This window comes from Mauremys reevesii, linkage group 3, assembly GCF_016161935.1.
Source record: "Mauremys reevesii isolate NIE-2019 linkage group 3, ASM1616193v1, whole genome shotgun sequence".
NCBI classification, from domain to species: Eukaryota; Metazoa; Chordata; order Testudines; family Geoemydidae; genus Mauremys; species Mauremys reevesii.
The window spans coordinates 99,719,362-99,743,754 of NC_052625.1; the positions used below are offsets into that span (position 1 = coordinate 99,719,362).

At 42.2% G+C, this 24,393-nt stretch overlaps 1 protein-coding gene and 1 long non-coding RNA gene across 5 annotated transcripts in view; both read right to left on the bottom strand.

Annotated features, from left to right (window-relative positions):
* Positions 1-24,393, bottom strand: part of UST (uronyl 2-sulfotransferase) — a 276,031-nt gene that overhangs the window by 244,108 nt on the left and 7,530 nt on the right. The window lies entirely within an intron of this gene.
* LOC120402364 lies at positions 5,328-24,185 on the bottom strand. The gene is made up of 3 exons (XR_005597187.1): positions 24,127-24,185; positions 11,293-11,359; positions 5,328-6,002 (listed from the first exon to the last, which is right to left on the bottom strand). It is a non-coding gene; the product is annotated as an uncharacterized LOC120402364 (long non-coding RNA).

Sequence of the window (24,393 nt, forward strand, 5' to 3'; positions counted from 1 at the left end):
CTAATAATGGATGGATGAAACACAACATGGTCCATGGGTCAGATAGAGTTTGTCTTATATTTAAAGTATAGGGGATATAACTGTAAAAGGATTTCTAGTCTGTAGGTTCCGGCTGGGTAAGATATGGGGACAAAGTTAAAGTGGTTAAAAGTGGTTATCAAGACAGGGAATGACATTTTACATGTTGATTTAAGAAGCAATACGCATTAGGAGCATTTTTGAAGATTTATTTACCTTTCTTAAACTTTGATTTTGCAACTTTTAAATTCACACTTTAAAATCCATTAACATGCACTCCAGCCAGGGAGCGGGGTCTGGAGCTTGCCCTGCGTGGCTCCCGGAAGCAGCAGCACATCCCCCATCCCTCTGCCCCAAATGGAGCCCCCTCCTGCACCCTGAACTCCTCCTTTGTGGCCTTACCTCAGAGCCCGTACCCCCAGCCAGAGCTCTCATCCCCTCCCACACCCCAACTTCGTGAGCATTCATGGCCCGCCATACAATTTCCATACCCACATGTGGCCATCAGGCAAAAAATTTGCCATCCCTGTTTTAGGCAATGATTTCTACACAAGTCCATTATTACAGTGATTGCCATTAAAAGTTAACATTTGAACATGACAATTGTTGGTAAATACTGACTATTTGATGAAGACCCATCTATATTATAAACCAGAGACTACTGTAGCAGCCTCTGTTAAGGCCAGATGCAATTAGAAACAAATACATGTCCCAATTCTTCATCATGAATACCCTCAGAAGAAATATTCAGAAATTTCTGCAACTTTGAGCACTATACTGTATTGCATAAGATAAATACCGTATTTTCCGGCGTATAAGACGACTTTTTAAACTAAAAAACAACCCCCAAAAGTCGGGGGTCATCTTATACGCCGGGTATAAACAGCTTCGGCTGAGCCAATCCTGGGAGGGGTCTCACTGGTGTATGCTATTAATGCATACAAAGCCTGCTCGGATTGGCAAAGGTTGTAATAGCCCGCCTCTCTGACTCAGCCAATCCGAGCAGGCTTAATAGATGACACCGCTCCCGTGAACGCTCCGCCCTCCTTCTCCTCCCCTTCCCCGGCTTCCCGCGAATCAAATGTTCGCGGGAAGCCTGAAAAAAGGAGCGGGCAGGTAAGCCGGGCGTGTGGGGGAGGGGGCGGGACGGCTTACCTTTTTATCTTTGTTTTTATCTTTTATCTTTGTTTTCTGCGGCGCCGGTCCCGGCGTCGGCCCAGGGAGCCAGGCCCTGCGGCTGCGGCGCCAGCTCCGGCGTCGGCCCGGGGAGCCGGCCCCGCGGCTGCGGCGCCGGCTCCGGCGTCGGCCCGGGGAGCCGGGCCTCGCGGCTGCGGCGCCAGTCCCAGTGGCGGCCGGGCCCGGGGAGCCGGGCCCCACGGCTGCAGCTCCGACCCTGGCCCCCGGCAGGGGTAAGAGGCCAGGGCCAGGGCTGGGGCGGGGGAGGAGGGGTTGGATCGGGCAGAGGTTCTGGGGGCAGACAGGGGTTGGGTACGCGCCGCATGGGAGTTCCTGGGGTCTGTTGGGATGGTGGTGGATGGAGTCGGGGCAGTCAGGGGACAGGGAGCGGGGCAAGTTTGGCAGGGGGTGGGGTCCTGGGGGGGAGTTAGGGTTGGGGGTCTTGGGAAGGAGTGGTCAGGGGACAAGGAGCAGGGCAGGGGGGGTTATGGGTTGTGGTTTCTGAGGGGGGGCAGGACGTGGGTGGGGGGTGTACTCACTGGGCGGTTCCCTACCGGGTCTTCGGTGGTGGGTCCTTCAGCCTCGGAAGGGGGGGTAGTCTTATACGGCGAGTATAGGCCAAAACCTATGTTTTAACTGGAAAATTAGGGGGTCGTCTTATACGCCCAGTCGTCTTATACGCCGGAAAATACGGTATTTTTAATTGAATCAGGGCATTTCTTATTCTTGCTCATTCCCATGTGCCACTTATGTGGTGTATGGTACTTTGACAGCAACAACAAATTCTCTGATGTACTTAAAAAATATAGAGATTTAAGGGGTTAATTTAAAAAGCCAATAAATTATGGAGAATAAATACTTTTTCTACCAAAGTTTATTACAACTGTGCCTTTCAACACTAGCACAATAACAGAGAATAAATAATCCTTGTCATCTGGGCTAGATTCCTTTTGCTTTCATCTCTTTGGCCTCCACAAACTCTTATTTTGGTGCTCAATTGTGCTGTTTCTTTAGTTATGAAGCATGCATTTTCCCCTTTACAGCTTCTGCACTGATTTTAATTTCCAAATTTCCCCCTTCTGGCTGTGGTTTCAAAAAAGTAAACTCCCCCCTTTTTTGAAGCTTTGTCTCAGTTGGGGATTTATAACGAATTTGTTACTTGTATGAAACAGAAGAACGTGAAATAACTTTTGCAAATGATAAAAATATAGTTCACAGAATGGAGGTATTATATGTATGTGTTAAGACTTGATTTCCATTTACACTTCAAATATTACTTTACAAGAATGAAAAATCTTTGCAACACTTGTTAACAAGAGTCATGTCGTCTTTCACTAGCAAAAGAAATCCACACCATTCGATTGTTCAAGGACATACACATTCATCTTCAAGTCACAGTGGATAAAGCATAGGCTGTGTATTATTACATCAGGAACCTCAAAATGTATTCCTGATGTTCAGTTTGAAAGACAGAAATTTTGCATAGCAGGGGATCTGTGACGTATGCTGCCACATCAATAAGCAAAGGTCACATACTGATAGAGAGGAAAGTTTGCCAGACAAATACTTTTGAACGGCTGTGTGGGAAATACATCAGAAAACAAGTCTCAGCTTGAAATCAAGAGATGGACAGCCAAGATGCAGCTTGCTGCTACTAAACCCATCGTGTCGTCCCTCTGGCATTTGCAGACATAAGCAAGAGGGAGACTAAGGACATCTTTCCAGATTCTGAAATCAGCAATTCCTATTCTACATCCAGAAAAACAATGTACTATCTCAACTGATGTTATCAAGCTGCATTCCCAAGGGGGAAAAAATGGCTGAGATTATGAAAATGCCTGTCTTTTCATCTGCAATTGAGAGCCCTGTTTATTCATGATGGACCACCTAAGATATAATATTTTAGAATACTAAATATCTACAGAGACTAGAAACACAACTGCACCTCCCCAGCCTGATCCCCATTCACCTCACCGAGAAACGGAGCGCAGGCTCGAAACCCATGCCTCATCATCAATAGCAACTCCTCAGATTCTCTTACACTGACAACAGGGTATAATGATGGAGATCTATGCAGGAATTGGTCACCAGCATTGAAGCAATGATCCTCGTGCACGAACTTCACTGAGCTGGACATTGTGTGCGGATGCCAGACTCTCGCCTCCCAAAACAAGCCCTCTACTCTCAGCTCACCCATGGTCAGAGATCCCGTGGTAACACTACAAAGACACACTGAAAGAAAACTGATGTGGACATCACAAGCTGGGAGGAGCAAGCCACCAACCAACCCCAAAGGCACCACATCCTCCATCTGGCAGTGTCCCACTTCGAGGAGAAGTGCCTTGCCCTTGAAGCTGAAAGGAAAAAGAGAACTTTCTCCCAGCAGGCATCTGACCTGCTACATAATATCTATACCTACTGGGGGCAAATTTGCAGTTCCAGGATCAGACACCTGAGTCATCTCAGGACCCATATGTAAATCCATGATAGAGATCATCCTCAAATTGAGAGACTGCCAATCAACCACTTAAGGTTGCAACAAGAGTCCCTTGTAAACCAGAAAAAATCCTCATGTTTTCAGGTTTTTAAATTGGCTCGTGTGCCATCTTTGGCATGTGTGCCATAGGTTGCCGACCCCTGGTTTAAACCTACACTATTTTCCTTGCCTTGCTGCTTGGAGGACAATGTACCAGTCACATTGCTCCTAATTTAAAAAAATGGAATGAGGAAAGGCATGAGTGATAGAATAAAAGTAACTTGCTATTAGACCTCTTTGACCGCCAAGGTCATATGAGATATGGCTGATTTCCTTTTACTTGTTGCATGCTAGTACTAAGCAGAGAAGTAGATAGACTATTCCACACTTAGGAAGGATTTTACTGACATGATTGTTAGGTAAATAACGGATCATATGAGAGCTGCATCCTAGAAATTCTTTTTCTAAGAATGGAAATAGGCTTGTTTTGAAGCAGACGTGCTTGATATCCAGGGAGGAATTTGTTAGCACTCATTGGCACATCTGACACTGAGCAATCTGTGAAAGTGGCATTAACAGTAACTTCTGGCTTTAGTGGGGGTACTAAAATTTGAAATATACGCCCTGTTTTCACAGCTGTCCTGTACTACAATTTAAAGGGCTTCAAGTTCTCTCCCCGCCCCCCGCTGTATTTTTGCATCTTCCTGTGTATCGTCGCTCATTGGCTTAGTGTCACAAAGTGACTCCCTTAAGACCAATATGTAACTCCAACTTTTTGGAGTTGACTGCATGTTTTGCTCTTCCAGAAAGTCAGCTAAGTCCAGAAAAGCTGTCCGCATCAATGAAGGAGCAGAGGTGAAATGTCAGCCTCAGGATGAAGTAGAAAGGAAATGCATCCTGTCAGATGCTGGGAAACAAAAAGGTGCAAAAAGGGAGAACAACAGTGATCATACTACTTGTTTACTTTGCGCTTACATGCCCTGATCCCAATTTCATTAAAGTCAAAACTTAACTTTTCTTCAGTGGGAACAGGGTCAGATCCAAGTAGCACATTTTTTCATTGTATATTTCATTGCATTTTACAAACTAGAGAGTGCATTATTAACCCCGTATGTAGAGGGATGAAATGTGGCACAGAGAGGTTATTACTTCTTGAAAGATCCACGGAGTGTGTCAGTGGTAGAGCTGGAAAGAGAATCGGGGTTTTGTGACTCCCACTCATCTACTCCAGTCCTTAGCCTGCAGCTGACCCTGTGTGAAAATTTCATTTTACTACATTCATAAATCACTATTATGACTTCAGTTTGTTTTCAGAACTTGTTTTAATAATAATTTGTAATCCAATTTATCCACTGCACTTAATGGCAGGCATGCAACCTGCTTTAATTCTCTTGTTGCTAAAGGGGAAGTACTAACTATGACCCAGGATCACCATTAACTATTGCATTCTTCAATGTAGATGGAGGCTACTTTGCTGCAGACTGTTTTCTTGTTCTTTGCATGGAGTCATGTTGTATTAATTTAGAACGAGTAAATGGGCCAAAGGTATTAACATACCCCAGTCACTGTCCAACATTAAACAGTGTTAAGCAAGGGTCAGGGTTTGGTATGCAGAGACTTCAGCCTGCTTAGTACCATGGCAAATACACCATTACAAATCCTTTTAACCTTTTATTAAAGAAAGATACAGAAAAGGAGGAAAAACAGTTTAAAGCATTGGAAATGTCAAATATTAAATAAGGTTTTCATTTTAACAAGATATTTTTGTTCCCTTTTCCTTTAGCTGGACAAAGTTTTGAAAGGAAGAATAAAACATTTTTCAATCTCTTACATGGTAGTAAGGACAGTTATTACCATCTTTTTGCATAAAAGAGAAGTTAGTTGAGATGAGCTGGAGCTATTGTTGCTGCTGTTTTTGTTAAAGTCCAATCTCATTTCATCTGAGGTGGTGTATGGGATGCTGCAGGTATGGGGTGGCAGCGTCATCTGGATTCTGGCCTGGTTTGGTCAGGATATTTCTTATGCTCAGGATGATGAAAGCCTGGGGTCCCAGGAAATGATTGAGTTGGCATCCATGATGGCGAAGCACGCTCCAGTCGCTTCCATCTGTTCTTCCATCTTTTCCCCGTAAAGTCTTTCCTTAAAGATCCAAAAAGGGAGTGATGGATAGAATAGGCCATCCCCTCATTATTTTGTCCACCAATTAGGCCTAATATTCATCACACCAATTTTCCGGTTCTACATCATCTTCTGTTTCTGCCAAGCATGATTTAAAGATAGTCCTTGAATTATAGTAACATCTTTTTTTGGTTTTTTCATTTGTTTTTCAGGTCTGTTTATTAACATAGAATATAGGTTAAGTTGCTTTCAATAATCAATTAACATTTGTTATAGATTATTATAACATTTTACAAACTTTCCATATACTTTTTATAATTAAGTTAAAATTAAGGTAAATTTGTAGTCCCAGTTTTTACAAGAGTTATTTTAGTAGGCTTGTGCAATGTATTCATTATCCTCCCCACACCATGTTTAAAGTCTTCATTACATGATACAGAGATATAGCTGTTCTGTGACTAGGGTGACCAGACTGTACTGACATTTAGTTGTTTGTCCCGATATTTTGCACTCTGGCTCTTCCCCACCCCCCCAATGTGTCCCAGTATTTTGTTCCTGTCATGTGATCACCCTATCTGTAACTCAGAAGCCAAACTGATTGGTGAATATAGTAATAAACTTGCCTTCTGCTTCCAAGCATGGTCTAACTTATTTCACTGAAACATTGAAATTAATCTGCTTTTAATATGAAACAGATACTTCTGGTAAGTTGGATGTAATTCAGGTGACTGTCTGCCAAGAACAGGAAGTCTGAAGCCTTTGGATTAAAGCTACAGGAGGCAGGAAAAAATAAAGATCTCTTTATCAGTTAACTTAATAAAATGATAATGAGATTAACTTCGAGTTGGATGTGAGTTTCATAGAGGGATTACTACTCTGTTTATTGAATTAATGAGATGCAAGACAATGAGTCAAGCATTTTACATCAGCATGCCCATGACATTCACGTTTGGGTCTGCAAAGCTCCACCATTCAAAGGATTTTGTGGAGTGGTTTCAGATTTGTTGGAGGTGGAGAGGATTGACATGAACATTTGGCACATCTCTCCTTATACACCTTCCTCATAACTTACTCATTTTCATGTGTGCTAACTGTTTAGGTCTTAAAACCTGATTTTAAGGTCAGAAGAACTTTAAAATGTCAAAATAAGGCCATGCAATTTGATCCATGTTAACTGACCTCTGCACCGATGTGGATCCTCATTGACTTCAGTGGGCCTGTGCATGGATACAAGAGCCTGCCTGCATGGCTCAGATTATAGGATTGAGGGTCTAGGTTTCCACTTCATTAATTTTTTCCCCTGGAAAGTCTGTAGTCTGGTGGATAAAATATCTCTAAGAGTACAAAAATATCACCAATGATGGGGGTCCTCAAACTGGGAACTATTACATACAGGGTCATGAGCTGTCCGCCTCCATCCCAAATCCCGCTTTGCCTCCAGCTTTTATAATGGTGTTAAATATATTGAGTGTTTTTAATGTATAAGGGAGTGGGGTCACACTCAGAGGCTTGTAATCTGAAAGGGGTCACCAGTACAAAAGTTTTTGAGAACAACTGGGTGATGGCCTTGGCTTTAAAAAGCCACCAAATAGTTCTCTATTCAAGTACAGTTGACGTCCTCTCGCTTAACGTCGTTTCGATTACAGAACATGCTCTATTTAAAGTTGTGCAATGCTTTGCTATAACGTCGTTGGGCTGCCTGGTTTTTCCACAGCTGGCAGCCCCCCCCCCCCATCAGCTCCCCTACACCCCTCCCACAGCGTCTCCCGACCACCGGCAGAACCTGCGGATCAGCACCTTCCCTCTCCTCCCCCACCTCCTGTCTGCGGCAATCAGCTGGTTTGTGGCATTCAGGAGGGAGAGGGGGAGGAGTGAGGACTTGGCGTGCAGGCTCCCCCTCCCTCACCTGCCTCCCGAATGCGACAAACCAGCTGATAGTCATGGGCAGGAGAGGGAGGGGGGAGCCTGCATGCTGGGTCCTTGCTCCTCCCCCCTCCCACCTGAACGCCACAAGCCATCTGATTGCCGTGGGCAGGAGGCAGGGGAGAGAGTGGGGAGGAGTGAGAAAGTGGCGTGCGGAGTAAAGGGGCAGGAGGGAGGGGGAAGAAGAGGCGGGTTAAAGGTGGGGGCTTGGGGGGAAAGGGTGGCGTGGGCGGGCCGAGGGTTGAGGCCCCCCCCCAGGTGCTTGCAGAGTAGGGGAAGCTGCCGCTGCTGCTGCACAACGTACATCTTCTAGGCTACGTCTACACTACCCGCCGTATCGGCGGGTAGCGATCGATTTTTCAGGGATCGATATATCGCGTCTCATCTAGACGCGATATATCGATCCCCGAACGCGCTTCTATCGATTCCGGAACTCCACCGCCGTGGCGTCGACATGGAGAGCCCCGGACATCGATCCCGCGCCGTGAGGACGGGTAAGTTATCGATATAAGATACTTACGCAACTTCAGCTACGTGAATAACGTAGCTGAAGTTGCGTATCTTATATCGATTTTTCCCCTTAGTGTAGACCAGCCCCTAGTCTACAGCACCTTCAGCCTCCTTGCCTCCCTCATTGTCTCCAGTGTCCGTGGGCTGTGCCTGTGTGGGGTAAGGCAGGGGCACCTCCCAACTATAGTACTGTACAGTATGGCAAAAAAAAATTTCCCTGGAACCTAACCCCCCTATTTACATTCATTCTTATGGGGAAATTGGATTCACTTAACATCATTTCACTTAGCGTCGTATTTTTCAGGAACATACCTACAACGTTAAAGTGAGGAGTTACTGTATTTGTTTAAACTCTCCACTGTTTGTGGTAGCTTCCAATGCAATGTCTCACTGATCACTTAAATTTTTTTCAAAACAGAGTAGTGGATAAAGGAGAATCAGTTGACATAATTTAGACTTCCAAGTTTTTGATCAGGTACAATACAAGAGTCTTCTAAAGAAGCTAGGTCAACATGGGATGAGAGACAAAGTATTTTCATGGATCAAAAACTTGCTAGGAGACACTGTTTAAATAGTCATTTTTCTTCATGGCAAAAAGTTAACAGTAGGGTGTCTCAAGGGTCCATACTAAGTCCCACGTTCTTTTATGTATTGGTCTGGAAGGGAGGATGAGTAGTGAGGTAGCAAAATTTGCAGATTTTACAAAATTATTTAGGTTAGTCCAGACCAGAGAGAACTGTGAGGAACTTTAGAGAGATCTAAATAAGTTAAGTATATGGTCAGCAAGATAGCATATATAATGAACATAAGAACGTCCATACTGGGTCAGACCAAGGGTCCATCTAGCCCAGTATCCTGTCTTCTGGCAGTGGCCAATGCCAGGTGCCCCCAAGGGAATGAATAGAAGAGGTAATCATCGAGTGATCCATTCCCTGTTGCTCATTCCCAGCTTCTGGCAGAGGCTAGGGGCACCATCCGTGCCCATCCTGGCTAATAACAAGTTCATGGAAACTAGGTCCATCAATGATCTAGTTCTTTTTTAAACCCCATTATAGTCTTGGCCTTCACAACATCCTCTGGCAAAGAGTTCCACAGACTGCCTGTGCGTTGTGTGAAGAAATACTTCCTTTTGTTTGTTTTAAACCTGCTGCCTATTAATTTCATTTGGTGACCCCTAGTTCTTGTGTTATGAGAAGGAGTAAATAACACTTCCTTATTTACTTTTTCCACGCCAGTCATGATTTTATATAATAATGCGCATTAGCTTACATTTTCCCCTCCAATCATACACCTTACAAGGTTTCAAATTAAACGAACAGAATCAACTCAAGAAGGAGACATCGGTGTATTGTACACAACTCAGTGAACATCTCTGCTGAATGTGCACCTGTCTTCAACAAGCTAAGACAATGATGGGATGGAGAATAAAATGGGAAACATTATAATGCCTCTTATATAAATGCAGCCTCTTTTGGGGTACTGTATGCAGTAGCGCTCACCACATCTCAAAAACAAAAAGGCAAAATCAAAGGGAGTTCTGTGAAGAGCAACAAGATTGATCAAGGGCCTGGAAAAAAATTCATATGAAGAAAGACTGACAATATTGGGATTGTTTACCTTAAAAAGGAGATGGATAAGAGAGGATATGATAGAAGCATGTAAAACAATGAATTGTGTAGAGAAGGTAGAGCAGGAGCTCCTCAAAAAACAAGAACTTATTTAAGACCAAAGGGAATTCAATGAAATTAAAAGATAGGAAATTCAAAACCAACAAAAGGAAAAACTTTTTCACAAAGTGTTTAATTAGACTGTGTAACTTGTTTCCATAGGAAGTTGCTGAGGCCAAGAATTTAACAAGATTCAGAAAGGGATTGGAATATATGTTGTGTGTGGAGGGTCGGGGGGGAGGGAGAGATAGAGAGAGAATTGTGATGCCAACTTTTTTGGAAAGAATATATAACTTTGTGGAGAGTGGATTATCCCGTATCTCCCTAGCGGTCGGGTTCTTGCATCTTCTTCTGATGCTTCAGAAGAAGATGCAAGAACCCGACCGCTAGGGAGATACGGGATAATCCACTCTCCACAAAGTTATATACCGGACACTATCAGAGACATGATAGCGAACTAAATGAACCAAAGGTCTGATCCACTATTGCAATTTCTTTGTTTCTATAACCTCTTAGAAGGTGAAAAATAGTATTGTTATAAATACCAGTATTGGGGTTTTTTTTTTTTTTGGAAACATTGATTCTTCCCCCACCAACCCTTGCATCTATCAAACTTTCTAAGTTTACATTTATATTTAAATTTAAGCAATTGACATCCATACATCTTGGAGTGTAGTAGAAGAGCCTAATTCCTCCCTGCTTTCTCACCTTCCAAAATACTTTTTGTTCTACACAAACTTTTCTGCCACTACTTTATTTCCATTTACCAGATACTCTTGTCAAATTCACAGTCTCTGCTTTTCAGTGTATACCATGTATGATCATTGTTTTCAATGGACCCTTGTCTGTAGTGACTGCACAAAAGGATACATGCATGTCCAGAAGCAGAGAAGATGATTTTTCAGTGCGAGCAGAGCCAACACAGCTGTGGGAGGATGAGTTGAAGTCTATTCCTGGTTACCAAGAGAATTATTAAGTTCCAGCTGCCTGGCCAAATCATACCTTTTGCCTTCACTGTGGTTGCACAGCTGTAAGTAATGTGCTTGTGCAGGTATAGCCAGGAACAGAATTTGATGGTATTTGATTTGTCCAGGTATAATGAAAAACAAACTCTGCAGAGTTTTCCTATATGGCAATACACAAAACCACAGCTCTGTCATACTTCAGATAGTGGCACTTCCTGCAAATTGTAGGGTAGTGCAGAAGTGTCTTTGCTTTCCAACATTGTGGTGGGGCTTTTTGTTTACCAGTTAAACTAAAAAGTTCCTGCACTTTGATTGCTATATTGGTGCTTTGGATGTTTCTTTAATGTAAATTCAGCTGTGAACAAAACAATGTGATCCCAAAATTAGTGTGTATGTGGGGTGGGATTAAAAACTAGTTGTAGAGAAGCTGTAAAGTTACCTGGAGAGATTAGGACAATGTGGGCTGTAGTCAGTGGTGGGAGATTCAGTACTGTCAAAACAACATCCTATATCCAGAGAAAGGAAACAAATAGCAGAAGTACAAAATGTGAGAACCAAACCAAGTAGCCACACAAATGCTTAAAGCAAGTGTTTCATCTTGTCTAATAAATGATAGACCATTTTCATGGAGCCATGCCCAATAGTTGCTATACAGAAGGTGTGGAATTGTGGTGGTTTGAGAGGGGAGGTAATTCACAAGAGAAACTCTATATTAAGAATGGCTCCACAATATGAAATAGTTTTAGCAGTCTCCATAAGATGTCAATTTTGCGGTAGTCCAGCAATGAATGTGCATGCCTCGTCGTCTTATAGTGACTCATATGAGAAGGGCCTTCTCAATTCTCCCTATTGAACAGGTAGCAGTGTAGAAAATGATGTACAAAGAATACTTGTGCAAAATCTGCTGCCATTTTGTCTTCAAACTATAAATTGTGCCACAACTGGATCCTTTGGGGGTAACATATTGTGAGCATAAATAGAAGCCTGACCAAGGAGAGCATGAACATCAATATAAAATACCTTGGATTGTCTGTAACCATCTGAGCAATGCCTGTTTTGAGTCTTGTGGTAAGTCCATTGTATAGGATTTGCACAAAAGCTTTTGAGTTAAGGTTCCTCAAGTTAACTTCCTAGCCGAAAATAAGGAAATGACCAGTTAAAGTAAAATTAATGTCCAGCCCAGTATCACTTAATACCCAAATGTGGGAGGCTCCTGGAATAACACTGCAAAGGACCTAATTGATTTATTCATGCAGTTTAGGGGCTGAACTTCAGGTCCATAGAGTTACAAGGCAAGTCCTGCTTTAGTGTGCACTGTCATCAGTTCCATTCCTATTGGAGTCAGTCACAGAGAATCTTGTGCAATTTCCTTTCATTCGCTTTATATAGCGTGTGTGTACGTACATATAAAAATCAACTTCCTCTTACAGGAACCAGTGTGAAAATCTCCCTGTATGTGAAGTCTTGTGGAGGTGTGCAGAAAAAGGGAGATCCAGAACATTAGACAATTTGCAAAAAATTGAAAAGAATTACTTTTAAAATTTTAATCTAAAACAATAACTTTGAAGATTTTCAGAGCTGATACCAGTGGTTGATGAGACCCAGCCCCGCACAGCCCGCTGCTGGTCTGGGGTTCTGGCTGACGGACCCTTGCCAGCCGGGGTCCCGGCCACAGGCCCCGCTCAGCCCGCTGCCAGCCTAGGTGAACAGAACCCCAGACCAGCAGCGGGCTGAGCGGGCCGGCAGCGTAAGATCAACATTTTAATTTCATTTTAAAAGACGCTTCTTAAACATTTTGAAAACCCTGTTTATTTTACAATACAACACTAGTTTAGTTATATAATATATAGACTTATAGAGAGAGACCTTCTAAAAAACGTTAAAATGTATTACCGGCACGCGAAACCTTAAATTAGAGTGAATAAATGAAGACTCGGCACAGCACTTCTGAAAGGTTGCCGACCCCTGGTTTAAACAGTAAGATATTGGATACATTTCTGTTTACAAGATGCATGAATGACCACATGCCTTTACTACCTTGGCTAACTTGTACATTAAATCTTAGGGAAACCAAGTTACAAGGAGCTATGATGCTTCTCTATCCCTGTGGTGCTAACCTGGCACAGTTATTTCAACAAGCAGAGGAACTCACACTTACGGCAGGAAAGAAGAGCAAAGGGACCTGTGCTGAATGCAGAGTATACAGTGAAGCAAGCTTCATAGTCTTCATATTCTTCTGTAGTTAAATTAAATAAGCGGGGGACCTTAGCTACAGAAGAAACAAATCCAGCAGACTTTCCTCCTAAACAAAAGTAACAAGGAGAATGTGACACTATCTCCGGTTTATTTTATCTGGAACTCGGGCGATAGAGTTGCATAAATAAATAAATGAAGAAATGTAAATTCAAAGACACTTTAATATACTACAGTAGAATAAAGCCACTTAAGCAGCATGTTTCAAGTTATTTCTAGTGAAAGAAATTAAAGAAAATAAACTAGTCTCTACCTAACTGCCATCTCAGCAGAAAAACAACCTTTTAGGAACAATCAAGAAAAATGCATAGTGCCTACTAAGAAAAGTTAAGGCGGTTGCCAAGATTAAATTCTTGGAACTCAAGTAGGATTAGAATTGGGAAGAGTATATTTCCCTTTTCAAAAGGAACCGAAACACAGTCAGGAGCTTACACAAGGACATTTTATGGGTCTATTCATTGTCATAAACTGCTTTTTGTGTTTAGTTCACGAACAAGTACAGCCTTTCAGGAGTCAGAACACATTGCAATCCTACATTAGAGCTTATCTCATTAAATGGTTTACAAGTAATGCAACAAAGGTAGGAAGAGAGAAAGAATGTCCGGGCATCCCCACCCCTGTGCTCTAAATTAAAGCAGGAACATATTCCAATGAAGCAGGTTCCAAACTGTGGTTGTGAACTTCACAAAATGTTAAGAAACTTAGATGGAATATCATAAAAACAGTACACAAACCCATACGCTAATATTTCTAGCTGGGTGTGAGATATCACAGAGGGGGAAGTTTCAAATGGGGGGAAATGTCCATGGTTTTGGAGTATAGTAATCCTTCCCTGCCCCCAAAGACACAGATAACTAGGAACTTGGCAAAAGGGAAGGTACCAGAATAAGGGTTTAACATTGTTTTTAAAATAAGTACCGTATATACTCATTCATAAGCCGAATATTTTTGGTAAAAAAGTGACGCATCAAAGAGCGGGGGGTCGGCTTATAAACGGATCTACACCAAATGATTTTAAACTCTATAGAATCAATGAATATCTAGTACATTGTCATTTTGTTTACTTGAAGTGTCTGCAGGCATGGAGCCCCTCGGGTCCCATTGGCTGAGAACGGCAAACCGCGGACACTAGGAGCTCAGGGGCTCCATGCTAACAAAGTGTCCAGGCCCGCTAGCAGCTTACCCTAATGGGCCAGGAGACAAAGTTTGCCAACCCCTGAAACACAGGGTCAGCTTATAAAAGGGTCATACAGTTTTTGCTATTTTTACCTTACCATCTTGTGGGATCGGCTTATAAACTAACGGGCTAATGAATGAGTATATGAAGTATCAATTGAAGTGTAGAGGTGAGGACAATGAGAACAGAAACACAGCTTTTAATCTATTTACAGTATACTAGTGAGGAAATACTCTTGAGCCAGAGCCAAAGTTCAACTGAACTGCTAAACTTGGCAGTTTTAAAATTGGAATTTAATTAGCAAACCTGAACATGCTTTGTTTTGTGTGTGATGTAAACCACCATCTACAGAGGAATGGTCTGAGACCACCATAGTTCCTTCTTACAGGAAGAAAACTTCAGGCTTGAATTAGGATCCAGAATAATTCAATATGAAAACAGAAAACTTCATGCATCCAACTATGCCAAAAACACAAACATATTTAAGAAAAAAAGCATTAGCCATAATATCAAGTCCCTTTAAAGTTTTACAGTTAATTTTTGTTTGTGACCTGATAATGAGCTGTTAGTACTAGAAACTAAATACCTTCTTTGCAGAGCAGATTTATATCAAATGATTGACACAGTGAATGTGCATATTATTTATTTTGATTTTTTCAGCTGGGGGCTGAAAAGAACAGACCTCCTAACACTCCCAGCCCCAAAATAATCTCCCTCCCACATACTACAATCAGCTCATTTTGCCCAGAAAGTAGCTCTGAAAATACCTGGGTTCTGTCACACTGTTAAAGTGGTGCATTAGGACCACTCTGAAATCAAAGGGTTTGCATAAAAGTGCAACTTCCCCTTGATTTTAGTCAGCCAGTGAATATCTCCTTCCTCACTACCTCTCTTCCCCTACTGTGCCTCTGCTGATTGGCAACACACTGTCCCAGGCATTATGACACCCACCACCAGACAAGACAATAGAAATCGGTATTGCATGGGGTATTCTTTTCTTGCCGAACTATCAGTTGTGTGCATGAAAGAATGTGAATGGACAAGTTAGTGAAACTACAGCGTAGAGTATCTATCTTATACATTTTAGATTATACCAAGACTGTTTCTTCTATCTCTAATATTTATAGATCTTTGAGATAAAATAAGTCATCAAATCCATCCCTCAGGCAGTACAAGATTTTCTCTGCAGGATATTTTTCTACTGCTTTGTCCAGTCTTGTTTTAAGTGACCCAAGCATTGTGGCTTCAGCCAACTACTCTGGGTTTATGTCCCACAATCTAGTAAATCTAGTTTTTACTCAACCTATTTTGGGTCTTTTATTCTCATTACTTCTAGTTACTGTATAACCTTTTCATACCATCACGCCATCCTTCAACTCCAAAAGGATTATCTCCAGTTTAGTAAACAAGCCATATGTAGTCTAACTCTGAAATTACTAAACTCAATCCCATTTTTCCACATCTTTCTAGTACAGTGGTGCCCAAAACGGAATGTGATATTCCATGTGTAATCTCATAAAAAAATTATACAGACAAGAATCATCACCTTCCTAGCTCAATGATAGGATGCTGTATATACAGCTCAAAAAAAAAATCATACTGGACTTTTCTCCTTGCCATACAAAATTTCCAAGACATGTCTAATTTGCTGCATACTCTCTCCTCATGTCTTAATCAATGGTTTCCAAGTTTCTTCCTTTCATCAAATACCTGGGATTCAGGTTATTTTTCCTGATATGTCAGACCAGTGGGGTAAGAGACTCAGACACAGGGAGAGCTAGTGAGGAGATAGGAGCTGCCCTCAAACTGGAGCCTCCAGAAATGCAAGTAACAATAGTAGTAGAGTAACATCAAGAGGTATATGTGGACAGGTGGACAAGGTGGCTGGGCAACAGGAAACCAATGAAGCATGTGCCCAGAGGGAGACTCATACAGGGGAGCAGAGAGAGAACAGATGGAAGAAGAAGAAGAATGAAATAAGAGCAAATGACGACAGTATACCTTTTTCTAAAAAGAATAAAAAAATACCTACAGCATTTTAAAAAAAACACACAAAATACATTTAACATTTGCCTAATGTTGATTTTCAGGCATTACGATAGGGTTTTTTAAAATTATTTCTTTTGATATATAAATTTTTTAAAATGTTCATATACACAAGTTCTGAGCATCTTCCCAGTTACTTGCTACTACATAAAGTGATAAAAATAATACAAAGCAATTACTGTAATTGTCACAGTTTTTATGCAGATGAAAGGGAGAATCTCTCTACCATATTTAAGAACCTTCATTTTAGGGCTATATCATAAGTCCTTTAGCTTTTAGAAAAAAAAAAGTGCTGAAACTGACAAGAAACCAATACTTATGGCATAAGCATCTCAATTAAAAGACAGTTGACTTTATTAGTAAACCGAAAATTTAATATTTAAAATTTAATGCTTGGGGGAAAAAAGTAAAAAGGAAAAAAAAAAAAGAGGGAGACTGGAAAACACTGCTGGTTCTACTCCGTATGTAAAGTCAAGGGTAGCATTAGGGAATGTTAAAGGAAGCAAAAAAACAAGCAGGTTCAAAATAGATTTTAAGCCTGAGACTTAAATTTTGAACTGAAGCAACAACCCATGTATTAGACTCTTATAAGAAACCCAGAGAGAGTGCGCGCAAAGTTTATTCCAAAGTAACCAATCATTCTGATCATTTGGCCAGCAATAACAGAGAAACCCACCCATAAATTTGGCATGACAGGTTACTTTACTATAAAATAAATTCAACAGAACATCAAGATGGCAACACCAGTATTCCAAGACACATTTCCTGCCAATGTAGTGGTTCCTGCCAGGATAGGGAACACCTAACAACACACGTAAAACACACTTCATTTACATTTATGCTGGACTCAGAAAGCCAATACTAGGCTCTTAGCTTTATGTAGCTCTGAAAAAAATGTGTAGTATATAAACTACATAGCTTTGGACCATCTATGCAACAGTGAAACAAGTGAACATGAGAACAGATGCGTCATTTCTTCCAGATATAACAGAAACTTCCAGCATTTATCTAAATCAGTGGTGGGCCATGGGCCACACGCAGCCCGTCACAGTAATCCACTGGTGGGCCACGAGACAGTTTGTTTACATTGACCATCCCCAGGTGCTTCCAGCAGCTCCCAGTGGCTGTGGTTTGCCGTTCCCAGCCAATGGGAGCTGCAGGAAGCGGCAGCCAGCATGTCCCTGTGGCCCGCACCGCTTCCCGCAGCCCCCGTTGGCCAGGAATGGCGAACCGCGGCCACTGGGAGCTGTGGGTGGCCATGCCTGCGGACAGTCAATGTAAACAAACTGTGTCGCAGCCCACCAGTGGATTACCCCAACGGGCCACTTGCGGCCCATGGGCCACAGGTTGCCCACCAGTGATCTAAATTATACATGTGCTGAGCAGGAAAAAACTAAATTGGCTATTTTATAGATACTAGTTGCTCTAGTGCAAACTATTTTTTTTCCTTTTATCTTCTGGAAATCTCTTCAATGAAGAGTATAACCAAAAACATAAACCACAAAGATGTCAGGAGCCTGAAGGCTTGAATCACAGTTCAACTAGCAAACAAGACAGACAACTTCCACATCTGAAAAAAAAACAGGAAAATAAAAGATTTGTGGCCACATTTCTACTCTGTGTAGGCTTTAGTTTTTTCTTTTTAAAAATCATCCTTTTAGGATTTAGCACTGCCTTCTTTCATTCGTATTTAATCCCACACATCTCTTCAGTAATAGTAATCAAATATGTACCTGCAGTCTAGAGGATTGCAGACACATTCTGAAAAATATGACCAACATTTTTTAACAACTTGGAGACCTGGCATAAAAGTGTGAAGTTATGTTAACATCCTTCCTCTGGAGCAGGTGCACTAAACAAGAACCCTTCACTTGACCAGCTAACCCACCAGGCAGTGAAATATACCACTCAGTCACTTCAGTTCAACGTTGTTGTTGGGTCCCGCACCCAACACTGCACTAGTTCTATAGGAATATCATGTTATTGCCCTATATTCTCATAATGACTTCCTCGCCAAATTACTACATGTATGATCATCGGGAAATTTTGATAAACAGAATGCCTGTTTCTGAAATACAAGCAGTAATGTAAACAGGCTTGTCATGCTTCTACGCTCTTATGTGTAAATCCATGCACTTCATCTTCTTTCTACATAGAAGTGTTTGCTCCCCCAACCCTCAAATGCAGTGTCAAAGGGCCCCCAGAAAAAATTATGTGGAATAATTGCCCACCTCTTCAGTTTCAAAATATCCTCTGTCAGATTCTAAAACAAAGAAAAACAAATGTCTCACTATATACACATAAGTAAGGTTTGAAAATCCACTCACCTACTCAACACTGATGAGGAGGAAACATTTCCTGATTAAAGAATCCTATCTCATCAGTTTCTACTGAATGTAAGCTCATATTAAAAGAAACAAAAATCCTTCATGGTTGAGAACAAAACCTACTAAAAGTCAGTCAACACTGGGTCTACAATCACAGTGCCTGGGAGAGGAAGAATGGTGCTGTGGTTAAGACATGCAATTTCCTTGTCCTGCCACAGACTTCCTGTATGACTTTGAGCAAGTCACTTAGTCTCTCTATGCCTCAGTTCCCCATCTGTAAGATGGGAATAACAAAACTTCCCTACCTCACAGGGTATTGTGAGCATAAACTCATGAAAGTTTGTGAGGCCGTCTGCTACTACAGTAATGGGAGCAACAGAAGGACCTAAGAAAGATTAGAAAAGCCGTCAATACATTCTAAACAGCCACCGAATGAAACTAATATTAAACTAACCATTCTTCTCTTTGATACACACAACCATTCTAGGCAGCAATTAAATTGGCATACGTCATGTCAGTATCATACTGCAGCTACTTAGGAAAGCTAGAATTATGAGGAACAACTGAGGAACTGCAGTTATTGCACTTGGACCTCTCAGGTGGCCCTCCTCCCTGCACCACCTTTTGCACAGACCTCTCATTGGTAGGCCCGGGCCTCCAGTTAGTGCATGTCTGCCAATTTTTTCATAGGTGCCCAGATTCTATGGAAAGTGTTCCATAGAACTGCCTAAATCAAAAACAAATCATCCTATTACTTTTGGCCACAGACAGAAAAATGGAACAGAGAACTCACTTCTTTACCCCCAGTTTTTTGTTTGGTTTTTTTTTTGGGGGGTGGGGGGGTGGTGGAGAGGGAAGAATGTAGGTTGAGCCAAGACAGTTTCACCCCCACCTGGCTCTGCAGAAGCCTTTCTTTATGCCTCAGCAGGTTCCATACACACCTAAGCAAGGATAATAGGCAGAGTTTTGAGGATGCACCATTCATTGTCTCATCTCCCTTCAAGCCCACAAAAAGAGTTCTCAGTGCTGTCTCAGAATCACATTAGTACAGATTCAATGCAACCTTCAGCCCATGGTGGAGGAGAGGAAGGCTGGTTCAACTGGGGGCCACTGCTGCACAGGTCATGAGGCACAAGGGAATAGACAGTAGAGTGGAATATGCCTTCTGATTATATAGTCCAAATACATTGTAGCGTCACTTGCTGAAGATTACTGCACTTACAAAACTTCACCAACAACAAAACTAACTTGAAAAAAAATCAGACAGCAGTTATAACTTAATAATTTCAGAATGGCGATAAAAAATAAGAGTTCAGTTGCAGAAAAGAAAATAGCTGCTGCCTTCTTTTACTCTTAAAGAGTGAAATAATATCTATTTTTCCCCCCACTTCATAAGTATATAATGCTTGAGCTATGGGAATCAGGCTGGCACTGGTTGTAAACACATCTAAAATGATTTCAGTCCAGAATAAAAGTTTTATAGTTCATTTTCTTATGTAAGCCTGCATACACTGATTTATACGTATGTAGTGTAGTTTTTAACTCTGTTGGCTCTACTTAGAGGCTTTGTGTAACTCAGCTTTCTTTCCCCCACCCCTCCAGCAAGGAATGGTGGCACAATAAGAGTGGGCAGTGAGTTAAAGAGATTTGAACCTAGGACTTTTGTCACTAAAAGCATAAGCTTCTTCCACCTAAGCTAAAGGAGTAATCTCCCCCAGCTGTCAACAGTAGTAGACTTATCTTTGTTTGTAGAACAGCCACGAGTGGGTCACAATAACACAGTTAACAGTGTATAAACACTAGCAGTGGATGAAAGTTTAGATAAAAACCCGAGGTTATAGATCACAGGCACCGACTTAGGGTGGAGCACCCCTGGGGAAAACTAAGACACCAACCCCAAGCTGCACCTTCCCCCAAGGCCCTGCCCTGGGCTCTGCCTATTCCCCCCTGTTCTGCCCCCTCCCCTGAGACCCCAGCCTCGTTCTGTCCCCCATACCCTAAGGTCTTACTCGACCTCTTCCCACCCCTACTTTGCCCCCTCACTCTGCCATCTTGCTGCTCTCCATCCTCCCAGAGCCAAAACACAGCTGGAGTGCTCACTATTTTTCCAGCCCTGGAGCACCCATAGAGTCGGCGCCTATGTTCTAGATCAGGGGTAGGCAACCTATGGCACGCATGCCGAAGGCGGCATGCGAGCTAATTTTCAGTGGCACTCACACTGCCCAGATCCTGGCCACCGGTCTGGGGGGCTCTGCATTTTAATTTAATTTTAAATGAAGCTTCTTAAACATTTTAAAAACCTTATTTACTTTACATACAACAATAGTTCAGTTATATATTATAGACTCATAGACGTTAAAATGTATTACTGACACCCAAAACCTTAAATTAGAGTGAATAAATGAAGACTCGGCACACCGCTTCTGAAAGGTTGCCGACCCCTGTTCTAGATACTTTATAGTAAGTATCAAACCTGTTGGGCCTGAAAAATGGAGGTGAAGATCTTGCAGCAAGCACTCGTGTGATTTCCAGTACTTCCTGTGCTTAGTCAAACTAGAAACATTGGTCAGGACAGTCTCTTTTTTATTAATATTTATTATTTTATAATATCCTCTCAGCTGAAGCATTTCAACCTCTGATCCCAACTGGAGTCAGGAAACACAGAAGTACGCAAGGAAGAAAAATGTAAAATGAGTATGAAAAATTAATATTGGGGAGGGAGGTTCAAATGTCAGTCTTGGTGTACTTTAAGTTTTTCTGCAAAAGTTGAAATTAGCTCTTATTTTGTTGACCTAGTTCACACATCCCTCAAATTTCCACAAACACCGAATCCCCCTGGAATGAGTCGTCCCTGTGGATGGATGGATACATAAAGAAGGAAAAAAAGTGTAGTTTCGTATGCAACAAATTATGACCACTGACTTCTCCCACCATACGCTCACATGCAGATTCTGAAATTAATTAAGTGCCCAGTTTCATTCAAAAAATGTCAAACTAAAACTATGACTATGACCTTGACCAATCTCAGGAGTCAGTGCAGTAGGAAAACCAAAAGGGATCTCACTTATCACATGCTATGATTCAGCATATCAAGCAGACTTTGTTTCCCCCACAGAGGGAAACATCTGTATTGAAGCCTTTGTACTTAAACAGCTTCCCGCTCTGGCAGTTTTAAATGTACATCATTCTTTCTGACACCATAAGTAAAGGCAAAAAATCCCAAACCAACATAAATTCAGACGAGAATATGAAAGTTAGTTCAGGGGCACTTTCCACCTGACACTTTCTTGCTTCATTTTGGCTTGCATATTCTTCAGCTACTGTTAGAGTGCCTGCCACTTATTGATGGAGGAAGAGAGGCTTAGAGCAACACAATGAACTGAGGTGGTTTTTTATTGCATTACTCGTTTTGTAAGGGAAGTCTAAAAAGCACCAACAGGAACAGAAGCTAGGTGACATCATTATGCCCTCAGATACACAAAATACCACTCCGCTTGCATAGGTCCATATCAGAGAACAGATTCAAGCCCCACGATTGATATAAATAACCCCCGAAATCCAAACACTTGATTCAGTCAACTTGCTAAAAGTGATTATGTTGAAAGTTTACTATGCCAGCTTTAAAAAGGGTAAATACTTGGAGTTAAATTAACACAAAAATCAGTGCTCTAAGTCCCATCTTAAAACACAACCTGTGCCTTATCTGAAGTACCACTGCCATCTGCTTTGGGTAGGACCAGAATCTATGACCCATACTACAAATATTTATGCATCTGTAAGCAGAGTCAGGATGAGCTCTACCCTGGTGGTGAATTATGGCGAGTGTGGAAAAGAATTTCAGAGGCTGATCGTGTTTGCATAGGCACACCCACTCCGCCTAGCACAGCCCATGGCAGCCTAAAATGGTTACTTTCACAGCTGTGGGATCCCCAATTTCTTTGTTATTGGGGCAGGAGGAATAAAGTGTTGTCACCCTGATTATGTAAATGAGGAACTATGAAACTGTTTTATGACAGAGCCTCACCATCAACTAAGTAGCACTCGCTAGACAAGGGACATGGGTGCCAAAACCCAGTGAATTGAGAGAGGTTGGGGATGGGGATGTGTACTTGATGGCATGGGCCCCTTTTGAGGGCCTGGAACACCAGTTGCACCTCCTCCTCTCTCCACTGTTGAAGAGCAGAGCTAATTTTGATTCCATTAGGAGTCCATCTAGAGGCTGCTGAGCTGAACTCACTTTGGGCCAATGGTGCACCAGCACTGGGGCTACCCTACTACAAGCTGAAATCACTAAGAGCTGAAATCACTAAAAGAGCTAATCTTACTGAGCTGAGATCACTGAGTGCTGTGTTAACTAGTGGGGGATCCTGAAGATCTATCACTACGCAGCTGGCAGAGCGAAGCAGTTTGCAGCATGGTTGGAGCAGCCCACAGAACAGTGAGCAGAGCCGAACCGAACCGTGCTGAGCAGTTAGCGGGGACAGTTGGAGCGGCCCACAGAACAGCGGAGTGGAGCAGTTTGCGGGGATGGCTGAAGCAGAACTCCACTGAGAGGCAGGGCAGTCGGCCCCAGCCCACATAAGGTCCCTTAACACCCTGTGTGCCCCCCCCATTTCCACCCAGGCTGGGGGCGGTAAAACTCTGCAGATCAACTTTTGAACTCTGGGGCAGCACTGACGAGGGACAGAGACTTTTGGGTTGTTGGACTTTGGGGTGATTGGACTTAAGACCCTAAGGGGAAAAGGACGTTGCCAAAAACTTACTTGGTGGGTCTCTTGCTCATGGTTTATGTTATGAATTCTGTTTGTGGAGTTTCCCCAATATGATGCTACATTGTTTCCCTCCTTTATTAAAAGGATTTTGCTACACTCAGACTCTTTGCTTGCGAGAGGGGAAGTATTGCCTCCTAGAGGCGCCCGGGGGGTGGTATGTAATTGTCCCAGGTCACTGGGTGGGGTCTTGAGCCGGTTTTGCATTGCGTTATTGAAATGGAACCCTTGGATACTGAACCTGGCCCTTCTTGCTGCCAACTCAGAGGGGCAGAAGGGTTACATATCTTAAATACTTATATGGCCCCCAGAGCCATAGAACTTGAGCACCTCACAATCTTTAATGCATTTATCTTCAAAACACTTCAGCGAAGCAGCGAAGTGCTTTTATGTTCATTTTATGGATGGGGAACTGAGACAGAGAGAATAAACAAACAACTTGCCCAAGGTCACACAAGACGTCTGTGGCCAAACAGGAAATCTGCCAAGTCCCAGGCTAGTGTCCTAACCATTAGGCAATCAGTCCTTTCCTATCATATATATCACTCCCTGTCATATAATCTGATACTAATGACAGAAGTCTCACTGAGTAGAATCCTGGAGAGAAAGTTACACTGATTTTCACTTAGAGAAGAATAAATCCTTTCGAGATCACAGTTAAAGGTCACTGATAGGAAATGTGGAGAAGTATGCATACATACCTCAATACCTGTTCGGGTAGTGCTTTCCCAGTATCTCTCCAAACAAACACCATTCAATACTCCAAACGTAAAATGCTATTCTAGAATGCCATCAAAATACACTCATGACCCCAAGTTATTATTGTTAGAACTGAATCGCCAAGGTAACAGTTAAGTTGCTATCTAAAAGAGAGCACTCTCCATAAAAATTGAAGTCTCTCATGAAACAAATAAAGACACTACTTGTTCCTATTTTCTGTTTGCAAATACCAAATGTAAAGTTGTAAG